The sequence below is a fragment of the Ambystoma mexicanum genome, chromosome 2p, assembly GCF_040938575.1.
Source record: "Ambystoma mexicanum isolate Mex_15411 chromosome 2p, UKY_AmexF1_1, whole genome shotgun sequence".
Lineage (NCBI taxonomy): Eukaryota > Metazoa > Chordata > Amphibia > Caudata > Ambystomatidae > Ambystoma > Ambystoma mexicanum.
The window spans coordinates 899,331,066-899,354,040 of record NC_090923.1 but is presented as its reverse complement, the minus strand read 5'-3'; the positions used below and the strand labels follow the sequence as shown (position 1 = coordinate 899,354,040).

The window sequence follows — 22,975 nt, the reverse complement described above, 5'->3', positions numbered from 1 at the left end:
GAATCCATGCCAGACCCCATGCTAGAGAATGATGGTATCCTCTTTCTACTGGAGAAACATGCAAGGGAACCTGAATGTGTTGGTTACCGATTTGAGGAGGAGGCAGAATCTCTTGTGGGTGTTCCTATACCCATTCACTTTTTACACCGCTGTAATCTTTGTAGTGAGGAATAAGGCAGAGAATAACCACTTGTGCCTGTATTCCATCCATAAAGGCTGGGAGTACCATATAGTTGAGTGTCCAAGTTATTCTACTTGAGGATGACCCTCTGTATTGGTAAGGTTTACAGAGACAGCTGCCCCAATGTCTTTATGATGTCCTGTTCTTTTTTTTGGTCATTTTCAGGGCTTCCTCCAACGACTTGCTAAAGAGAAGAGCATTTTATAGTGGCTTATTTAACTATTTGGCTTGGGTTTCGATCTTGAAACCTGTGCCGCTTGGCAAGAGGTACGGTGGCTGGCTTTAAAGCCAAGTCGGATGCATTTTTAATAACAGTGTTTTCTGTCTGATGCTTTTCCTTTCTGTTAAGACACAGGCACCTCCAAGTAGGTCATTCAATTCCTCCCACTGGGCTATAATGCAACTTGCCATTAGGGCATTTGGGATCCGAATGCTATAAACGGCAGATGGAGTCATCTTTTTGTCAAGGTTTCACATTTTCCTACTCTCCTTCACGAGGGTGTTGAAAGTGACAAGTTACTTCGCTTCATTGTAGTTGTGACTACTAGTAGATATATGTAAGGTGACAGTGGGTCAAATGTCAAAAGGCTTATACTTCTCCATGTGGGTATTGATGCTTTGGTAGCAGCTGGCCTAAGTAGAGGGTGCTAGTCATTTCCTTACAGGTAATGAAGACAAGTTTATGTTCATCCAGTATATCCACAATGAAGTCTCTCTCTTCATCAAAATTCTGTCACTTAATCCCAAACCGAACCCCTGCACATTTGAGCAAAACAATGTACTTACAACGAATGGTCTTCCATTAGGGAAGCAGTGATGGGATTCTAGGTTTTCTAGGGGGTCCAATGGCTAATCTTTCAGATTCTGTATGTCCTCATGCAAGGGAATTTCTTCTCCCTGATCGTCTTATTAGTGTTCATAGTCTTCTTCCTTTTCAAGCGAATACTCAGATTCTCAAAATGCAAGCTCTGCTTTTTAAAAATTGTTGCTGCCCCTGAATTGAATTATTGGAGGTTGTATTTCCACAGCCTGCAGTAACTCTACTAGGAAAGACCCAATTTTAAAACACAGTGCTGGTGAACCAGTCAGTGTCCCACAATTGCTTTCAGCATTGGACAGGGACGCCCGATTTACTGCTAAAGGCTCTAACTGGATCTGCATCTTCTACCTCCTTCCTTTTCCCCATTCGTCCTCGGATGTCAAGAACTCTAGAAGGCCCTTATGTTGAATCGAGAGTAGTGCATGTCCTTTGGTGAAATTATGGCACCGTTTTTTTTCGAAAGATCACAGTTCAACCCTGCGAGGACTCTTTGTAGGGGTACTCGTTTTTCTTTGCTCTGAATATACATTAGGTGATTGTTGTGTCTTGGGTGCAGTGTCTCGTGCTTGCTGACTTGCTGGACACTCCAGCAAAGACCATTAGCAAACTTTTGTCAACTACCGGAGAAAAAAAAAAATAATAATCTAAAAAAATCAACAACTGACATCTAGACCCAAGTCTAACAGGTCGAGAGCCTTGATGAGAAACTTAAAAACTCCTCGTAAAAGCCTTCCAACTAATTTGAGGAAACAGGGGGAGCACCAAATACTGTCTCCCTCTGTGCAAATGGCCCTGGTACGGTGATATCCATCCTTGACGCAGCTGCCTGAAGGTGGTGACATTCCAACGTTGAACGGCACAAGAGTAACAGGCCTTTTGGAGAATGTCAGTACATATGATGACGGGGCGCGGGGTGATCAGGGGGTCTGCGGTTGGCAGGCCTTCAACACCTGAAATAGATTTACCTCTCTCCAGGATGGGGGGGGGGCCTTGCGATGTTCTCCCCAGTCCTTCCAGCAATAAATGCAAATGGTGTATGGAAAGCTGTTGCCTTTCAGACTCTTGAGCAAAAAATAACAGCCTTGAGTGTAAAGTCTCGGGTGTCAGCACGTGATCACACCATACTTCAATGCCATAAACCTGGAGGAAAGGCAAACCATTCAGCCACTGATGCAGTAAAGTGCGAGAATTTGATTATGTTGGAGCAAATGTTACCTGCAAACGATCACCTAACCCTCAATAGGAGGCATGTCCTTAAATTACATCACACACCAAAATTGAGGTATATCAATTCAGATTACATCAAGGTGGTCCAGTTGGTCAATAAAAAAAAAAAAAAGAAAAAAAAAAAAAAATTCTACATCCAAGCTCAGTTTTGATCAAATCTAAGCTAATGGAGGCTGGTCATGATCTGTTACCACTTGGCTTTGAACTAACCAACTATACTGTTGATCCTGCCAACTACCTAGGGGCTATAGCCCAAGACCACAATCGAGACTCTAAGTCAGTCACTCCCAAGGGTAAATTCAGACGTGACAACCAAGGCCAAAGGGGAGGGATCTAGAGGTGTTGTACAGTATCCGCCCCAAAAGCTCACCTCAACTCCAAGTCAGAGAGCGAACAAAGCCTCTGACCTAAATCAATCTTATGGACTCACGGGATTGGTTGTGGCTATTTGATGCCCTGGGGGCCAGAGGGTGGGGGGCGGGGGGGGGGGGGGGGGGGGATTGGGGGTCGGCCCCAAACGTTGAATGGGCAAACAAGGGGTGACTCCGGCTGCACGCACATGGTCAAGGGGAAACTAGCAGGTGTGCCTAGACGGTAGCTTTGTTTCGTTCAACATTTTGTGTGACTCAGTTTACAGTGAGGCCAATGGGTAAGAGTGACCATGATCTGTGGGACTCGCCCACCCGCCCCAATATATCTCTACAACCCACGATAAGGATCACACAGGGGCAAAAATCGATTTAGGATTAGGCCCCGAGAAGTGCCAATCCGTACATCCAATCTGGGTCGTTATCTGGCAGGAACCAATCTAGAGGTCGAAAATGCATGGATCTTAAAAGTCTTCAAAGAAAATTATCATGACAAGCGCGAGTTCAAACCCCTGCATGTTTATAACCACCTGGTGGCAGAAGCGAAGAAATCCCTACGGTTATACATAAGGAAACTTAAGAAGGGATGACAGGAGTTTTGGGAAGGCCTTATCAAAAAACGGAAGCAAAACTAAAAATGGTCAGATTACTTCCAGGAGCTTAATAGCACAGCACAACGCGGAATACATGCTAAACATTTTACTTAATCCAACACCAGATCATTGTTGGAGGCGAGAACAATAATTTTCAATCTGCAATGCAATTAAATCCAGTATCAGAGGAAGCATGGATTTCACACTTGTTTCCTATTGCAAAAAGGGCTCTAGAGTGTTAAAAAAGCCCGGACCCGCTCCTGCATGGACTCTTGAGTTCAATGTGGAGGACAATACATCTAGGAAGCTTGTCGTACCGGTCCGGCGGTGGCACCGACAACCTAACACCCTTAATCATTATGCACACCAAGTGATCCTCGCCGACCGTAGACCCTAGCACTAGATCGTGGCAGGCGGAGATTGTTGAGCGGTAAGCGATTATCGTTCTGTATGAAAACCCCGCTCTACCAGTTCGGCGAGGAAGATAAAAAACTCTGGTCTAGGGGCCGAAACTGGATGGAGACCCCGTTCCAAGCACTAGCACGCCCATGCGCCCCAAGAGTTTGCCTATCTCTTGGAAGTTGCTGGAACCCAGCTCTCTTCAATCAGAGCGACTGCCTTGCATGAAATACCAGGTACTCTCCATTTTGCCCAGAAATACTCCACGCTGCGTGGGTCAAGGAGTCAGACTGAAGGAGGGGATGATACTCCCCACTCGGACCAGATAGTAGATCCCGAGTCCAGGGTAGTAGGATTGGAATATCCGATGAAAGTTCCAGAAGAACTGGATACCAGGACTGAGAGGTCCAGTCTGGGGCTACGAGTACTAGTTCTGCCTGCTCCTGATGGGCCTTTGTCAGGGTCCTCGCTATCATCGCGAAGTGAGGAAAACGTAAGCGACCCCCTCACTTCATCTCTGCAGGAAAGCGTCCACTGCTACTGCCGCTAGGTCCAGTCCACTGGCAGCTGGGTATGGCGTCGAGAGGCAAAATGACCTTGGTCAGTGGACCCCATGTGCGCTGTAGGCAAATGAAGACCTCTCTGCATAGAGTCCAGTCACTAATCAGACAGGTGGCGTGAATGCCAATCCGCCACTTTGTTGCTCAGCCCAGGAAGGTACTCCACTGTCACCGATATCTGATGCTGCAGACAGAAATGCCAAACACCCTTGGCTAACTCGGCCAGAGGCCTCGACCTGGTGCCACCCAAATGATTGATATACCCGACTGTGGATACATTGTCCATCTTGAGTAGTATACAGCAGTTGACTGTCTCTGGCAAAAGAACTGCGAAGGATCCCGCAGAGGATATGCATCTCCAATTCCTGAGGGGACCACTTCCCTCCTGTTGAGACCAGGCTGCACCTCGCTCCCCAGCCTGTGTCTGATTCTATCACTAGGTCTGGTGCCGATCCAAAGTTCGCCCTGCTGTTCCAGCCATCCATACGAGTCAGCCACCAGTGCAGCTTGTTTCTCGCTTCGGACGACAGGGTTCAGGGTTAAGCTATGTGAGAGGAGAGGCTCTGCTGGAGATGCTGTCCTTTCAACCTCTAGAGCTTGCGATCGTGTAGCGGCCCCAGGAATATGGCCTGAATTGAGGAAGATAGGAGGCCAATCACTCTTGATAGCTCCCTCAGCGAGATGGTCTCCTTTCTCAAGAGCTTGTGTATTTCACAATGTGTGGCGTGGACCTTGCAGGATGGGAGCCGGAGTTGACAGTCTTGGGTATCCACAACGAAACCCAGAAACTGTCCTCCTCGAGGGGACCAAGGCCGATTTCTCCCAATTGATGAAAAATCCCAGTCGGTGGAAAAGGTCTATGGCTGTCCTGGCTTGGGCTTTGTTCTGAGACATGATGATAATGGTCTCCAGATATTCAATGAGCCGTATGCCCTTCTCCCTCAGGTACGTGTCCGCAGGCCGCATGAGTTTGGTGAAAGCCCAGGGTGCCAACGAGAGCCCGAAGGGCAAGCTCGTGCATTCCCAGTCGAGACCTTGGCAGGTGAACCTCAAGTACTTTATATGCAGGGGACAAATTGGCACTGCAAGGTAAGCGTCTTTGAGGTCGAGTCAGACCAGCCAGTCGCCTGGTCTGAGAATGTCCCAGAGCATGTGAATGCCCTCCATCTTGAAGTGACGGTAGAGAACGAAGTCGTTCAGGGGTTTGAGATTTATCACAGGGTGACTCTTGTCCTTCCTTCTTACTTCTTACTCCCGGGTCCCTGCAACGCCAAATCGTGCGTTTCCATTGTAGGTTATGCACCTCTTCCTTTAGCGCTGCTCTCTCTGCTTGAGACATAGCTATGGGAAGGGGACGGCGCAGCTGTGTGGGTTCTGAAAAGAAGTCTATGCAGAAACCCCTTGCAGTATCCCTGACACAAGCATATCCCGATATGCAAATTGCGCTGTGCTGCCCCCACCCGCAAACCCCCACCCCCCCCCCCCGTCTGCAATTGCGGTGCCGGGGCTACACAGCCGAGACCCACATGATGCTTGTTGCACCAGCTGTCTTGCTGCAATTCTCCAGCCACGGACTCCGGCTCTTCCTCTGAGGCGAAGAAGGTGTCAGACCTGTTATGACAGGAGTGAGGGTCACGCGTTTGTTGGGACCTTCTGTCCAGTGAATAGCAGCCTGTGGAACAGTCCCTGCCTGTTCCGGCCACAGAAAAAAAACAGACAAAAACACTCTTTATTGAAGCTTGGGCTTTGTCCAAGGCAGTGAAGGTGCCCACAAACTTGGCCATTTCCTTCACGAAGGGATTGCTGAATAGGAATCATTGGGCGGCTGATCCAGATTCAGTGGTAGAGAGCTCCCCAGTTTAGGGTCAATTTTCACAAGGACTCCCTTCCTGCTCTCCGCCAAAATGTTTGCCTCCAGGAGGCATAGTGCCCTGTGGACCCATCCCGACAGGGTAGGGGGGTGGGTGGGGTCTATTGGTTTTCCCGTTTCCATGGCCTCTTCAGAAAGGTCCATTATCTTAGCGAGGGGACCCGTAATGTCCAGAACTTTGTCCTGGCAGGACTTCCAGGCTCCATCGATCCTCTTTTTTTGGAGGTCTTCACAGTTCTTCCCTAAGAAGGTGATCATTTTGGCATCCAACTCCAGAGAGAGCGCCACCTTGTCTACAATGTCCAGCTGGGGGCATTTTGCCTTAAGCTTCGCTCTGACCTCCTTGTCCAAGGGCTGCCGAAGCCTTGATTCGATATAAAGTCCGTTGCTCGGGTGGATGGTGCCCAGTGCGAAGCACAAACATTGTATCTAATTCTAATTGCTTCTTTTGGGGGGGCGCTTGCCACTGGGCAATGGGGCCATCCACCTTCCCAGAGGTACTTGTCTGAATATCATCCTCCTGATCTGGTTCGCCGTCTGTAGTCGGAGGCATTAAGTCATCTTTTGTTCCCTGTTGCTCCTCTGGGCTGGAGGGTCCGTTACCCTGTTTGTTCTTCTCCGGGTCAGAGGGTCTCCTTGCTGTCAAGAAAAGCCTTTTTAAGTCTTGAGAAGGCATCTGAGATGGCTTTCGACGCCAGCTCTGTAATGCACGGGGGTGGGGGAAATCTGAGGCTTCTTCCTCTTGCGAGCTGGTATACTTCCCCCTGTGGAGGTACTCTTCCTTTTCTTTGCCCCTCTTTGGAAGTGCTGTGGAGGCAGTAATTAAAGCCCTTAAGCCTAGAGCCCTGGGTCCAGATGGATGCTCCCCACATTTCTACAACCTCTTTAGCAACCAATTACTCCCTCATTTAACAGCACTCTTCAACTCCTTCAGAAAGGGGGCAAGGTCACTCCCTCCATGCAAACCTCTACCACAATATTACTTTTAAAAACAGGGCAAGGACCCGAGGGATTCTGCCTCTTATAGGCCAATATCCTTGTTAAATATTGATGCGAATATATTCGAAAGTATTAGCGAACCGCCTGGCCCCTCTCCTTCCAACGCTAATTGGGCCAGCTCAGACAGGGTTTGTATTGCTAAGGAAAACGGGGGATAACATAAGGTGAGCCCTGAATTTGATAGAAACAACCACATTGGCTCAAGGGAAATTAGCCCTTTTAGCCTTGGATGCCACCAAGGCATTTGACAAGGTGGACTGGTCATTTATGAGTTTATCCCTGGAGGCCTTTCGTTTTGGGCCCTGGGTCAGGAAAATGATTGCGGCCAACTATTTCTCTCCAAATACTCTCCTCCAGGTGAACTGGGAACCATCATTCCCAATCCCCCCAACGTACGGTATAAGGCAAGGCTGCCTCCTTTTGCCCCCCAACCCCCTCTTGATTGCTCCAATTATAGAACAGCTGGCACAACACATACGGGGTAATATAGCAAATCAAGGGGTTAAGGTTCAGAATTCCTCCCACAAGGTAGCTCTATACGCCAATGATGTTTTACACTCCATCACTAACATTCGGCCCTCTATGCAAGCAGCCCTTCAACCACTCCGAGCCTTTGCGCAAGGTGCAGATTTCAAAATAAAATCATGGGAATTGCTAGCTCTGGGGGTGGGGTGGTCACCTCAAGAGGTCTCCTTTCAGGCCCTATGTCCTCTCCGCTGGGATACCAAAGTCCGTAGAATACCTGGGGGTTCGGCTTACGGCTTCCCCAAATTTACAGCAAATGTTTCCCCCCCATATTAAAACATTAGAAAAAAGGACCTAATAAAATGGGCCAGCCAAGAGATTATTAATGGGCCGAATCACAGCGATTAAAACGAATTTACTGTCTCACCTTCTCGATCTTCGGTCCTCTCTTCCGGTGGAAAATCCCGAAAATCTTACTGGATCGTCTTCAACGTAAGGTCCTAGGTTTTATCTGGCGAGGTAAAAAATTGAGGATCCCTGGATGTGTGCTGGAGTTGGGTGTGCCCGATTTGCATAAATATGCGGATGTAGCACAAATTTCACATCTAACAACTTGAATGGCCCTTACTCCCCCACCGAAATGGGCTGAGAATGAACAATCCAAACTCTCACTCCCCACCTTCACTTTTCAACCCTTTATTCCCCAAGCCGCGCAAAGCAATGGCAGAACCTTCGCTCATCAATAAAGGTCACCTTGAAGTCATGGGATGAGGCGCTGAGACAGAGAAAGATCCCCAGAGGCTTGGGTCCACTACCCCCAATTTATGGCAATCCAGTCTTCTTCCCAGGCATGCAGTCAGAAGCCTTTGGGAGCTGCAAATAGGGCGGCCTTCAAGCATTGGCTCAGCTATTTGAAGGAAGCAAACCTCGCTCGTTTGAGGATTGCAAAGGAATGTCTCATCTTTCGGAAGTAGACAGGTTTTCATATGTACAGCTACGCCACTGGATAACGCACTCAGAAACAAAGCAAAAGGCCACACGACTGCTAAGCCCGATTGAGTTTGATAGTCACGCTGAACTTCAAGAAGGGTGGGATCTCCAGGATATACAAGCTTCTGAGGGAAGATTTGCTGACCTCTCGCTCTGCCTATATGAATCGTTGGGAGACGGACCTGGGCCACCGGCTGGAGGACCAATCATGGTAAGACATTTGGGCCTGGGGCCACTCTTCCTCCAGATGTGTGAATAACAATGAATTTAAAACGTCTATTCTGCTGGTACTACACCCAGCACACATACATCACTTCCAGGCAGCAATTCCTCCTTCCTGTTGGAGTGGGTGTGGGCACTTGGCTCATACTGCCACATGTGGTGGGACTGTCCATTGATCCGCTCCTTCTGGGAGAGCGGTGTGATGATTATTGAAGCCATCACATATCAATCTGCCGATGAGTCCCGAAATTCTTCTCTTGGGGGCACCTCGTGGGGAGACATACCCTAAATCTGGGGCGAAGTTACCGACACATCTGATTCTGGCTGCACCCAACCCAATTACCCGCTGTTGGAAAGCCGCAGAAGGTCCTGATCGGTCTTTATGGTGGATTAAACTGTGGGACATTCTGGTGGTGGAAAAGTCATAGCCGCACGGGAAGGCGAGCTCCACCAATTCCAGGCTATTTGGGCCCCCTACTGGACTATGACAGACTTTCCAGCGCTGACATTCAAACCCCGCCTGGCGAAACTCTACCTGCATTCGGATGAAACAATGTAACTTCTGGCTTTAGGAGGGGGGGGGGGGCATATGTTTTTTTTTGGTGGGGGGTGGACTATTGGCTATTCTTGAGAAATGTCGATCCATTCAGATGCATACAGGATGGTTGAACACTATAATGTTCATCTAATGATCTAAATGTGGTAAATTTTGCGTCTGATCTTTCCTTGTTCCAACTGTTAGTAAAAATATATTTAAAAAGAAATGAAAGAAAATAAAAAATAAAAAAAAGGCATACCAATGTCACAGGAAGAATATTGTATGGTGTCTTGCCCTACTCTATACGTTAATGTTAAAGACATTTGTACCGCGCACTATCACCACCGGAGTGGTCCCCTGGTGCACTGGCGGCTCTGAAAGAGGAAGGGAGGGTGAGTTAGTGGGAGGAAGCAGGAAAAGTGCAAGAGAGCAGTGATGTGCTGTTGGCGGCCACAGCCCGGTGGGTCCGTTGGCTGGGCCTGGGGTGTTAGCGGCCGGTAGTAGTCATGTACTGTTGTGGAAGTCCATGTGTGTTTGTGGTTTTTGTTTTGTTGTTGCAATGTAGTGAAGTTTGTGCGGTTTGTTGTGCTGTAGGTTTGTGGTTGTGTTTGGAGTTTGAGAGGTGTGTGCAGAGGTGGAAATGGTTAGTGGAATTGGTTAGTTGGCATCTCTATCCTGAATTGAGGGGCTGGGCTTGCGTAGTCTCTCCCGATGCTCCACTGTCCTGATCTGGGCCCATCTTGCACTAAGGTCCCTTTCACATCTGGCCCCCACCTCAACCAGCCTCCATCACAACCCCACCTGTCCTCCCTTCCTACTCTTGTGGCCAGTGCACCTGCCAATGTCCACCACTCAGCTAGTGTGGCGATTGCCAGTGTCTCGGCAATTAAATTGATACTGTGGTACCAGGTAGCAACTAAGGGGGTCTCCATGGGTGTCACCTGTGTTTCAGTCTATCCGGTGTCACCGGTACTGCGGGAGCTTCCCTGTCGGTTCTGGGGCTGTCCGTGTCCTTTCAAGTTCAGTCATCCTTTTTCTCTGTTGTTTCGGTTTTCAGTTTGAGTCTGTGCTCTTGAAGAGCCAGGTTTTTAGTAATTTCCTGAATTTGTGGTCATCTTGGGTGTTTGATTTCTTTTTGAGATGTTCCGGGTTTTTCAGGCTAAGTGGTAGAAGGAGGTGCCTCCAAGTTTTTTCTTAAGGTATGGTTTTAGTTCCAGGCGGATTTCGTTGCTGGATCAGAGGGGCCCCTTTGGTTTGTAGATGGTTATTTTCTTTTGTAGGAATTCAACTCCTTGTCCACTGCCAGTGCGTTATGCACATGGTTTTGAAGGCAATGCAATGGTTTTACTGGGAGCCAGTGTAGTGTTTTTAGGGCAGGAGTGATGTGGTCTCTTTTGGATAGTTTGAGGAGTAGTCTGGCTGCTGCATTTTGGATCTGTTGTAGTTTCTTCAGGAGGTATTCTGGTATTCCGAGGTAGAGGCTGTTTGCATAGTCGATTCTTGACATGATGAGGGCGACAATAGTGAGTGTTTTGTGCGTGAAGGAGAGGAAAGGTAGGATTCTTCTTGCTGTGTGGAGGAGGGAAAAGCATTTCTTCACTGTTGCATTTATTTGTGGTTCTAAGGTTAGGCTGTTGTCCATCAGGACTTCCAGATTTTTTACTACCTTAAATGGTGTTGGTGCGGTTCCCATTTCCGTTGGCCACGGGATGGCAGTTTCTCTCTCTTGGTCTTTGGATATGATCATGATTTTTGTCTTTCCTGGGTTGATTTTCAGGTTGTTGGCATTCATCCAGTTGAAGTCTTTCAGACAGTCGATTAGAGCTGAATGATCCGCTTCCGTGTCTTTGATTTGGTAGATTTGAGCGTCATCCGCGTAGTTGTATTTTTTGAAGATTTTGATGACCGGAGTCTGGTAGATGTTGAAATATAGTGGTGATAGTGAAGATCTTGTGGCACTCCACAGTCGTTAACTCGTGGAGTGGATTTTAAGGATTTAATGAATACGGTTTCTGTTCTGTCTGCTAGGAATGATTTAGTCCAGAGTAGTGCTGTGTCTGTTATGCCTATGTCTTCTAGTCTTTTGGTCAGGGTGTCATGGCTAACTGTGTCAAAGACTGCGGAGAGGTCGAGCAGAATAAGGGATGAGGTCATGTTTGAGTCGGTGTTGGTTTTTAGGTCGTCCGAGATGGATAGTAGTGCTGTTTCCGTTTCTCTTGCTGGTCTGAAACTGACTCGAGCTTGGTCTAGCAGGTGGTGTTTTTCTACGTATTCTTGGGTAAGTTTGTATACGTAGGTTTCCAGGAGTTTTGCCGGGTAGGAAATGGTTAAGAAAGGCCTGTAGTTGGAAGTCTTCTACGTCGCCTTTTTTTTTTTTTTTGTTTTTTTTTTTTTAAAGAAGTGGCTTGATATATGCTGATTTGAAGATCCTCGGTATGGTCCCTGTTGCTAGTGATAGATTTAGAAGGTTTCTGTAGTAGTCTGCTAGCGTTCCTTGTGAGAGGATTTATTTGTAGATGTCCGGGGGACAGGGATCAATGGGTGATCCAGCTTTCTTGCTGCGTTTTATCAGCATTGCGAATGCCTCTGCTGATATTTCTGGAAAGTTTTGGAGTTTGTGCTGTGGTTCTGCGTTAGGTTCTTTTGGTTGTATGTTGTGGTTGGTTGGTTGCTTTATATTGTTTGTCGGAGGTCATCGATTTTTTTCTTGAAGTGGTCCGCCAGGTTGTTGCAAAGTTTCTCTGAGGGAGTTTGGGTGTTATCGCAGCCTTGTGGGTTTCTCATCTCTAACGATGCTAAACATTTCTTTTTGTGTGTTGGTGGTATTGGTGATTCTGTCATCATAATGCCTTCTCTTCGCCTTTTGAATTTCCTTCTTGTATGCACGGATTTATTTTTGGAACAGTGTTTTTTTGTCTGGTTGTATTCTTTTCTCTATTCAAGTTCCATCTTTTTGTTTTCCTTTTTCACAGTGTTTAATAGTGGGGTGAACCATTTTGCCATTGCTCTTTTTCTGATGGTGTGAATGGTTTTTCTGGGGTTATCTTATCTATTGTGTCAGCAATCCATTTGTGTAGTAGTTCCGCTTTCCCGTCTAGGTCAGCTAACTAGTTCTGTAATTGAGGGTTTCGTTAATTCCAGTTGTTCGAATAGGTTCCTTTCTTTGATGCGTTTCCAGTTTCTTTTTGTGGTGGCTGTGAGTTTAGGAGGTTGGATGCACACTTGGGTAGGCATGGTGATCATGAATGGGATGAGGAGGTGGTCGCTCCACAGTATATGTACCGGCGGTGCTGTGGTGATTGAGTTTTTCATTGGCGAAGATTGCTTCAAGGGAGTGTCCTGCCAAGTGTGTTGCCCCTTTGACTATTTGTCGAGGTTTCATGGTAGCTAGTTGTTCAGTCAGTGAGTTATCGGAGTTGGCGTGACTGTCTTCAAACCACCCGCCTTCCGCACTTAATCCAATCACACGCACCGGCAGGTGGAAGCCGGCTGCAGAACCAAGGCGAGGAATAAGGCTTCGGCGCTGACTGAGCTGACCGAGCGCAGCCGGCGCAAGGCGATGCCATTACACCCATGCCGCTGCGGCTCATATCTAACAGTGACATACTTGAACCCTCTGCACAAGGTAAGGCCAGCGCGCCTTGGAAATACTACCTGTGTGATCATCACGTGTTTTGGAAAAAACTCAGCCTAGCCAAGGTTACCCCCACCCATCCCATACCGCAGCCTAACCAATAGCCCTCTTCCCATCCACTGCGAATACATCCGCTACCACCCTCTGCCCGCCATCTCACTCTTCTCTGCATTGGTACTCACTATCTCGAGACATGTACACTGCCTCTCACCAGGGTTGTACCTCGCACTGTTGACCCTACGACCGGTCTCAATCTGTTGCACGCGCACCTCACTTCCAGCTGGGAGTTGGAAGGCTACCCCAGACGTAATCTAACTGTGCGGCCTCGGCGCCGTACCACATGTCATGCGTGAACCTAACTTTAGCTGTGTCACACGCTGCACTTTTATGCTGATGTACACGAAACTTGTGGTGGCGATGTACCTGTTGTTGCTCCTGCCTCTACATTCTAAAATGATCTTACGATAGCAACTCAAAGCAGCCTGATTGAATTCTGATTACTCGTAAAGTGCATATCTCTGTATCCCATCTATACTGCCTCACCCGAATCCTGTTGCTCCCAGGCATTCCTGCCAATCTACCTCATCTGTATCTAGGGATTTATTGATGCATTTCTGCCATTTCGCCTCAGTTGAATCTAGGTGTTGATATTTGCATTCCCGCCAATCTACCTCATTTGTATCTAGGGATTTATTGATGCATTTCTGCCATTTCGCCTCAGTTGAATCTAGGTGTTGATATTTGCATTCCTGCCAATCTACCTCATTTGTATCTAGGGATTTATTGATGCATTTCTGCCATTTCGCCTCAGTTGAATCTAGGTGTTGATATTTGCATTCCTGCCAAACCGCCCAATCCTGATGCTAAGCATCTATCTTGCACCTCTGCCAAACTACATAATCTTAATTTTAGGTGCTCTCCTCGCATCCTCAGCCAAACTGCCTCATTCTGGCTGTAGGTGCTTACCCCTGCAACTCAGTTTAATTACACTAGCTTGAGGTGATTATCTTGTATGTGTCTATTCACCACCTATCTGTTGGCCCATATCCTGATTAGCATTAATAATGCACCTCTTACTAAGATGGCTCCACATCTACTTAATTGGCAAGCCTTACCTACATTTAAGAACCTAGTACCCTATTTAGCCTTAAACAACCCCCAGGCACTGCCACCCTCTAGTCACCCTCGCAACACTATAGAAAGGAACCTAGGACTTGCCAAAATCCACGAGCCCCTGGCCCGCTCACTGCCCAACACACAACCAGTCCGACCGAATCTCGCCACACAAATCAGTAACCTTTCACAAAAACTCCATTCTACACCCTTTCTTAATTCCTTCAACTTGGGCACTCCCGAACTCCCACAGGACAAGCGCCACACTACCACCTCAGAAAAGAGAAACTTCACGCCCAATAACACAATCAGCCCTAAGATCAAGGGAGCTTTGATCAATGCCAGATCATTGGTAGCTCATGCTTTAGAAATTGCAGACTTAATACTGACAGAAGACCTCGACTTCCTCGCCATCACCGAAACTTGGTTACACCCAGCAGCAGGCCCTATGCTCATGCTGGCTATCCCAGAAAACTACACCATCCAGAGACAAGACCGTCCCGACTCGAGAGGAGGTGGTGTAGCCATTATCCAGAAGTGCAGTCTTACCTTGAGACTAGCCACCACTATAGATACCCCTCCTGTGAAACTCTAGCAGGTAAAATACCTCTCACTAACACCCAAACTCTTAACATCTATTTGATCTACCGTCCACCAGGCTCCATTGGTTGCTTCGATGAAGACCTTAACTCTATTCTAGCCAGCAACCTTAAGAGTGCCACCCAAGCACTCACCCTAGGAGACTTCAACCTGGGCTACAATGAGCCGGAAGACCTTCCTGCCAGCATTATAGCCAACACTCTCACTGAATTAGGCTTCACGTAAAGATGCACTTTACCAACACACTCAAAAGGCAGAATACTTGACTGGGTGGTCGACCACAACTGCCGAGCGAACATCACAAATATCTCACCTCTAGCCTGGACTGACCACCACTTAATATCATTTATGCTCTCTACTGACAGACCGCCACCTCAGCCCACTACCAAGGACCCCCATCTACCCTCACCAGAAACAAGAAAAATATGTCAGCAGAAAGACTCATCCCCAATATACTCCCCACTCTCAATACACTGTCAGACAACCTAGACCCAGAGTCCCTGGTCGAAGAATATAACAAGATTATGGCCATTTCACTGGACCGTATCGCCCCCCTTAAACTCAGATCCAGTAAACCAAAAACGCACCTCAACAAATGGTATACTCCATTCCTCAAAGACCTAAGACAGCAAAAAAGAAGCTGTGAGGCCATTTGGAAAAAAATCCCCTTCAGACTCAAACTCTGCAAACTAACTACACTGTACAAAAAAGAAATCTACTTGGCCAAACGCACCTCATTTGACGCTCGCATATCCCAAGCCAAATCGAACATGAAAGACCTTTTCTCAATCCTTAAAGAAATAGAAACCCATATAGCACCCCCGATACTTGCACAAAGATAAAAGCTGGTGCTCAGAAATTCAAAATGCCCTAGCAAATAAGATTGCGACTCTCCAAAATAAAATCTCCAACAAAAGAGCGTCCCTGAATAACACACCCAACTCATAAATCCATGATAAACCCATGCCCACGGACCTAGCCCGCTTCCAATTTGCCAAAGTCAATATCCTGGAAGTGGAAAAAATCCTCCTATCTTTGAAACCGTCCAATTGCCAGGGAGACTTGTGCCCTGCTCAGCTCATCAAAGATGCTGCCCGAGACCTCTCCCCTTTTATCACAAAATTGATCAATGCTTCCTTCGTCACTGGATCAGTCCCTACCAACTTAAAACAATCCTGGGTACTCCCATTATTGAAAAAACCTACTCTCGACCCTGCCACACCCACCAACTACCGACCCATAACAACCGTTCCTTTCCTCTTAAAAATTCTGGACAAGATTGCCTATGTACAAATACAGAAGCACTTGGAAGAACACAACCTCCTAGGATCTAGACAATCCGGGTTCCGGCCCCAACACGGGACCGAAACCGCTCTCATTGACTTGAAAGCCCACATCGATTCGCTCAGACAATGGGCAAGCCACCTTACTCCTTCTCCTTGACCTATCTGCAGCTTTCGATCTGGTCGATTACTCTGTCCTATGCTCACACTGCAGCCCACTTCTCAACGGAGGCCATCACGTGGATTACTTCCTTCCTTAACGGTAGGACCATGAGGGTCTTTTCTCCCACAGCTGCGGTAGACCCTACACATATCACCTGCGGTGTCCCTCAGGGCTCCTGTGTGTCCCCCCACACTATACAACATATTTACCAAGCCCCTTTTCGATGATCTGGATCATCTCGGTATCACCTACACCAACTATGCAGATACTCAGATCCTCCTTCCGCTTTCTGGAGATTATGGAAAGGATTTGGCCTTGTTAAATAGGGTGTATATCATCATCATCCAGGCATGGATGGCCACTCGTGGACTATGCCTGAATGATGATAAAACAGAACTCATCATCTTAGGCACTACACTCAACATAAGAAAACTCGGCCCGGCCTACAATTCCTTCATGATTGACAGTAACATCAAAGTCGGACAGGAGGTTAAAACTTTGCGATTCTATCTGGACTCCAATTTTTCCTTCAAAGAACAAGTGAGCTCCCTTGCATCTTCTACGGCTTATGCATGCAAATTAATCCGCGCTGCTAAACCCTTCCTGTCGGACTCCAGCTGCCTGACACTCGCCAGAGCTCTTATTCTGTCTCGCCTGGACTACCGTAACGCCCTATACCTGGGGTCTACCAAGGCTACCACTAGTAAACTGCAAACCCTGCTCTCAGAGCAGCTCTGGGCATTTCTAGAAGGGAACACATCACGAATCTCAGCCAACAGAACAATTGGCTCACAACCAAAGATAAAATTCTATTAAAAACAGCATCACTTACTCATAAAACTCTGAACAATGTTGCCCCAACTTACCCGATCAACAGATTCCACCGGCCTCATCAAGACCCACCAGAACTGCTTACAAAAATTGTCCATCGGTTCCCCACTACAAATGGGCCACTATAGGGGGTAACAGCTTCCCAGTAAAAGCTGCGCTGCTATGGAATTCCTTGCCTCCCAAACTTAGAATTGACATGCCCTACCAGAATTTCCGCTCACTGGTAATCTCCTGGTTGAAACCGGAGACCCGTTAAGACTCTGGTATGCCAGAACCGCCCACACATTTTGTAACCATGTGTGCCCCCGATTACCTGCCTGCGTGCTTTCCTGCTTACCTGTATATAATGGCCGGCTAGCCTACCATTGACTTGTATATAACAATGTTGTATTTTACTCCTGCATTATGTATATTCTTTGCACTGTAACTAAGTTTTGAAAATTCTTGTAAAGGCTGCGCCCTGATACCCCCGGGTACGCTCGCGCATTATAAATAATAAAAACAAACAAACAGATGTTGAAGACCCCTAGGATGATTAAGTGTTCGTGGTTGATGGCTAAGTTGGTGATGGCTTCTATGAAGTTGTCAACGAAGGTTGCCTCATATGTCAGTGGTCTGTACACCAGGATGAATGTGATGTTGGTTTTTGGGCTCGTTTTTAGGTGTATTACCATGGTTTCGCAGTTGAGGATGTTGAGTGGTTCATCAGTTTTTAATTTCAGGTGTTCTTTGAATGCTATTGCGATGCCTCCTTTTTTGTTTTTCCTGTTTATTTGAAGGCATTTGAAGTTGGTTGGAAGGCAGCTTTGGAGTGTGATTTTGTAGTTGTCGTCCAGCCATGTTTCTGTGATGAACAGGATGTCAATGCCATTGTCATCGAGTAGGTCGAAGATCTGTTGAGTGTTTTGACATGGATCTTGCGTTTATTAGATTGCAGTGGAGTTTGGAGGTGTCGTTTGGTTTGGACTTTCTTGTAGATGTCGTCTTCTGATCGGTGTTGAGGTTTCCTTCCTGGTCGATCTCTTGTTGGGCTGTAGGTTTTGGGGTGTCTGCGTCTTCAAAGAGTTCCTCTAGGTTCTGTCTTGGATTTTTGTTTTCATCGGGCTCGTCTTCCGGGAGTTTTGTTTGTCGATTGGAAGTTCCTCTTGCTTTGGTGATGTAGGGTGTTATCGCATCGGTCGTGTGTTTGTTGTTCATCCTTCTACGTGCTTGCGTTAGGTTCTTTGATGTTGCTGCTTCTAGCGTTGGGTTGATTTGCTGTGGTGACCAGTTGTCAGTGAGGTATGGAGTTAAGTAGAGGGATTTGTCTCTTCTCTCAGTGTTGGTTTCGATTTTTGTTCCTGTCTGTGGGGGTGCGTTCTGTAGTTGTCTTTCTTTGTTGCTGTTCGAGTGTTTGTTCTTTCTTCTCTTGTTCTTTCCCTCAGAATGGGTCGGTTGCGCGGCATTGTAAGGTTGAGAGTGGTTTAGTCTTTGTTTGTTTGGCAATGTCCAGTTGGTTCCGTTTTGGTCTGGTTGTCTTGTGGTGTAGACTAGGCTGTGGAGGGCTGTCCGGTACTAGTTTGGGCTCGGTCTGTAGGTGGTATTCCGGCTGATGTTGCTGACTCGTTCAGTCGCTATCTTGAGAGGGGTAGGGGAGGTGGATAAGGGTTATATATTGGGAGTAATCGTTGTCTCTTTAGTGTACGTCTCCCTGGACGCAGTTCACTGCGGTGAGCTAGCTATGTGGGTTTGAGAAGGGTATCTCCTAATTGAAGAGTGGGTTGGAGGGGTGCAGCTAGGATTTACACCTTATAAGGCGTGAGCCCCTAATTGGAGTGTCACTCCACAGTAGTTCACTAGTGGGTTTTGTCTCACTTTAGGGTGAGCTGGTCAGCAAAGTTTGAGAGAGACATGTGTAGTGGGGGGATGCGCCCATCAATGCAATCTAATTTCAAGCGGTGCTATTGGAGACAGAGTACAAAACCATTTAACCCGATTCCAATACTCTTACTGCCACAGCCATCAGTACAGAACAGCAGAAGGTATTCTCCAAAGATATTGATCATAAACCATATAGATCATAGAATGGGAATAAATGGAGTTATCTGGTAGATATAAAAACTAGGCAAACCTTTCTGGCCATATGATATGGCATTTATAACGCACCTATACACAAGTGTTTCAAGAAGCTATGAATGCAGAATAAAGGAGGACATCAACTACTCACAGTTTATAAGGATTCCGATTAAATCCCAAATAATTGCATTCTCTTGTCTGGGTATTCCTGAAAAACAAAAGCTACTTTATTGGCAGGAAACAATACCACAGTTGGTAAAGAAAAGGCAAGTAATTGAGCATAAATGATCCAATGCATGAAGCGCGCAGCCACAAAGGAAAACTTAAGACATCCAAAGACGAAGTCAGATATGGAGGAAGACTATGGCAGGCTAAAGAAAACTGCCAAGGGTCCATGCACTATATATAATATATTCTATTTCAAGCCATTTGACTTTACATTCTACTTGCAGTTACAAGTGTCCTACGATATAAGTTATGCTAAAACACAAGTTAGTTTGTCCATTCCTCAACAGCCGGTCACCACCTCCTCATCCCAATACTTACTCCATCAATGCCATCCAATTCAAACAGAACTCTTACACATAATTCTTCTCTTCCTTCGCCCCCTACCCCTCATGGCACGGGGTATACATCCCATAATCCTCTTGCTGGTTCTTTTTGTCCTACCAGACAGTTAATCCCAGAGAGGCCTGCTGTTTGACCCAGCTGCTGGGCTCTGTGGGACTAAGAATGTTGTTTTGGGATTTCCTCCTCAGTTCCTGCTGGGCTTGGCCTTCAAGGGTGTGCGGGGGGTGGGGAGGCCAGCCACAGGCCTAGTGAGTGTCGGTCCCCACTGGAGTCTCTGCTGGGTTGAGCACCAAGTGTGCTCATTGTTTGTGGCGGTGGATGGCCTTCACTGCAAAGGGAACGTCACTGAAATTAAGCAGCACAAGTCAACGGAGGACAAATCATTGCATAACAAGTGTGGATCTCAGCCGGCTCTCTAGGGAACCTCAAGTTCACATGGAGTAGGAGACAATTGGACTGTAGTCAGTGTTATTTTCTACATCTCATGTACATGGCCGTTATTGTGCGACAGGGGTCTGGCAGATCCCTACTCTACAGTTTGCAACAACTTTGGAGAAAATACAAACGCAATGCGCTGAGATGCCTCCGGGCTTGGTGCGCTCTATAAACAAAATACAAATACAAAGGGGGGAGGGAGGGCCCATGGCAGAGGACCAAGTTAACTTGAAAGTCAAACTTGGGTGTAATTCTGCATTTAACTTGAAAGTCAAACTTGGGTTTAATTCTGCATTTAACTTTGCCCATTGATTGTAATCCTGCTAGCCCAGTGACTGTTCCATACCGCTGCACCTGTTTTCTCCTCCCCCTGCCTCCTGTCTTCATACTCATGGCGCTGTCTTTTTCTGCCATCTTTTCCAACTGTTTCTCTATCAACTATCCTTCCCTTCTCACCAAGTCTGGAAAGAAGAAGTTTAAAAAGGATATCTTGGCCTCCAACCCTGGTCTTCCTATTGCAGATACCTATACCAGCGCCTCTTCCAGACAGACCCTCACCGACATCCTTTGTTGTTCCTTTGCCTGATCTATGGACCCCCCCCCCCATATGATCTCTGTGCTCGGTCCAGTCTCCTCCTCTCCCATAAATTGTGGCACTCGCTGGGAAATCCTCATGGCTTCTTTTGACTCCTCTAGAGTCATCCTGAACGTCTACCTAAATGGCACCGTCATGGTCCAAGGTCCCCAGGCAAATCTCTTCGATAGGCGCTTCCCTCGCCTCATCAACTTCCTTTCTTCTCCGGCTGTCCCCCTCCTCTCTACCTGGGCTACCTTGCCCACTCTTCCCTCCTCTGCCCATCTTCTGGCTACCTCCACAACTCCGCAGGGCGTACCTCTGATTTGTACCCATCCCCGGAAGTTCTTTAAGGCCGGCAACCTTCTTCATCTTGCCACTCTCAACTCTCGCTCTGCTGTCAAACACTCCTCTGACATCTGCCACCTCCTTGAAGAACTTGACGTTCTTGGTCTTACAGAGGCATGGTTCACAGCCAGCTCTGTCACGAGCTTTGACACTCTCCTCCCTGATGGCTACAAGATCCTCTCCGCACCCAGATCCACTCGCCCTGGAGGGGGTGTAGCCTTGATCTTGGTGGATTCCTGCCACTATAATTCCCACTCAGATCTACTCCTCTTTCGAATGCCTCGTCTGCAGGCTCTCAATCTCTCCTAGCCACTCTCTACCGGCCCCTGGTCAAATCACCTCTTTTCTCTCTGAGTGGGCTGACTCCTCCTCCTCCTCCTCCTCCTCCTCCTCCTCCTCCTCCTCCTCAACATTCACCTGGATTCTCCCTGTCCCTCAACATTGCTCTTTCGCAACCTCTGCGATTCCCTCTTCCTCTCTATCCTCCCCTCTGGCCCAACGCACTCGGCAGGGCACACACTTGATTTTTTTTTTTCTCCCTTCCTCTCTCCCTCCCCCCCTCCCGCCTTCCCCCAAGCCAAGCCAAGCCTACCCCAACACTACCACATACCTTCCTGGACATCCGGCCCGTGTCTCTGCGGCACCTAACAGCTCGGCCGAACTCTTTAAAATTTGTAAGAAGCTGGCCAACCCTGCTGCAGTCTCTACCCCTCCCCTTGCCTCTCAAGCTCTTTGCAATGCCCTGGACTCGCACTTTATCTCAAAAAACCCAGGACATCCTGTCCACACTATCCTCCACCCACTCTCCTCTCCCATCTCCTTCGGTACTCACTGACCCTCCACCATCCACACACCCCCCCACCCTCCTTTTCCTTTCCCCTCTTCTCCCCTGATGAGGTCGCTAGACAAGTCCGATCTATGAAAGCCTCGTCAAAACAGGTTCATCCCTGTTCCTCTAAAACTCTCAAGGACCACATTGATACCCTCGCTCCGGCCCTTGCCGACTTTTGCAACCACTCCTTTGCATCAGGATCCTTCCCCTCCCCTCTTAAGCACTCCCTTGTGCATCCTCTCCTCAAGAAACCCACAGCGGATCCCTCTTGTCCGGCCAACTATCGCCCAATTTCCATTACCCCCTTCTTAGGCAAACTCCTTAAAAAGCTGGCAATCTCTCAGCTAAACCTTCATTCTGGTTCTGTTGGCCGTCTCCATGACCATCAGTCTGGCTTCAGATCTGGCAGAAGCACGGAAACTGCCCTCCTGAACATCCGTGAAGATCTGCTTTCCAACCTTGACTATAGCATTCCCTCTGTTCTCATCCTACTTGATCTCTCCTCTGCCTTTGACACAGTCAACCATACCATCCTGCTCAACCGTCTCCGGGATAACTTGGGCATCACCAATCAGGCTCTGGCCTGGCTGACCTCTTTCCTCTCTGATCGACCTTCCTAAATCCATCTTGGGTCCTTCCTATCATCTGTCTTCCTCTCCACCTGTGGTGTTCCCCAGGGGTCTAACCTCTCGCCCTGGCTTTTCAACCAATACCTGGCAACTCTCGCCCGCTGTATTGCCATTTTATGCTCAAACTTCCAGTGCTACGCAGACAACTCATTTTCAGGCTGCCCTCGGCCACCTCCTCCACCTCTCTCATCACCGATTGCCTAACTGCCATCCAAGATTGGTGTGCCGCCAACGATCTTTGTCTTAAAGGGATGGTCTAGTAAAATTTTTATTTAAAAAATAGATAGGCAACATAAAAAAAAAAATACTAGCATTCTCCGTTTTAAAACTTCCTATGTAAAATTTTGAGCTATTCAAGCTCAAAATTCGAAAAAGCAAGCACAGGGGCGCAGCCATTTTGTGAAATGGAGGCCCTCCTGTGCTGGCTTTGCTTTTGCGGCACTAATGAAGGAAAAGCCAGCCAGCTGTAGTAAACAAAGGCTACCGCTGGGTGGCTTTCCCTTCATTAGTGCTGTAGGCGGAGGACGGGGACCGGAGACCAGAGCAGGAAAGCTGCAGCTGAATCTCGGTAAGTGCCATTTATTTATTTTTTACAAAAAATAAGCACTAGCTGCGTTTTTTTTCTAAGTTTTCCGGGCTGGAGGAGCTTTAAAAACGTTGTATTTATGTTTGCAGT

General features: G+C 47.5%; 1 protein-coding gene across 4 annotated transcripts in view; it reads right to left on the bottom strand.

The window, feature by feature from the left end:
• The window catches only part of CLASRP (CLK4 associating serine/arginine rich protein), a 1,024,175-nt gene that overhangs the window by 959,805 nt on the left and 41,395 nt on the right, over positions 1-22,975 (bottom strand). For all 4 annotated transcript variants that reach the window (XR_011302052.1, XM_069644604.1, XM_069644606.1 and 1 more), the window contains one exon: positions 19,063-19,119. The gene's annotated coding sequence lies outside the window, so the exon portion shown is untranslated. The remainder of the gene's footprint in view (positions 1-19,062; positions 19,120-22,975) is intronic.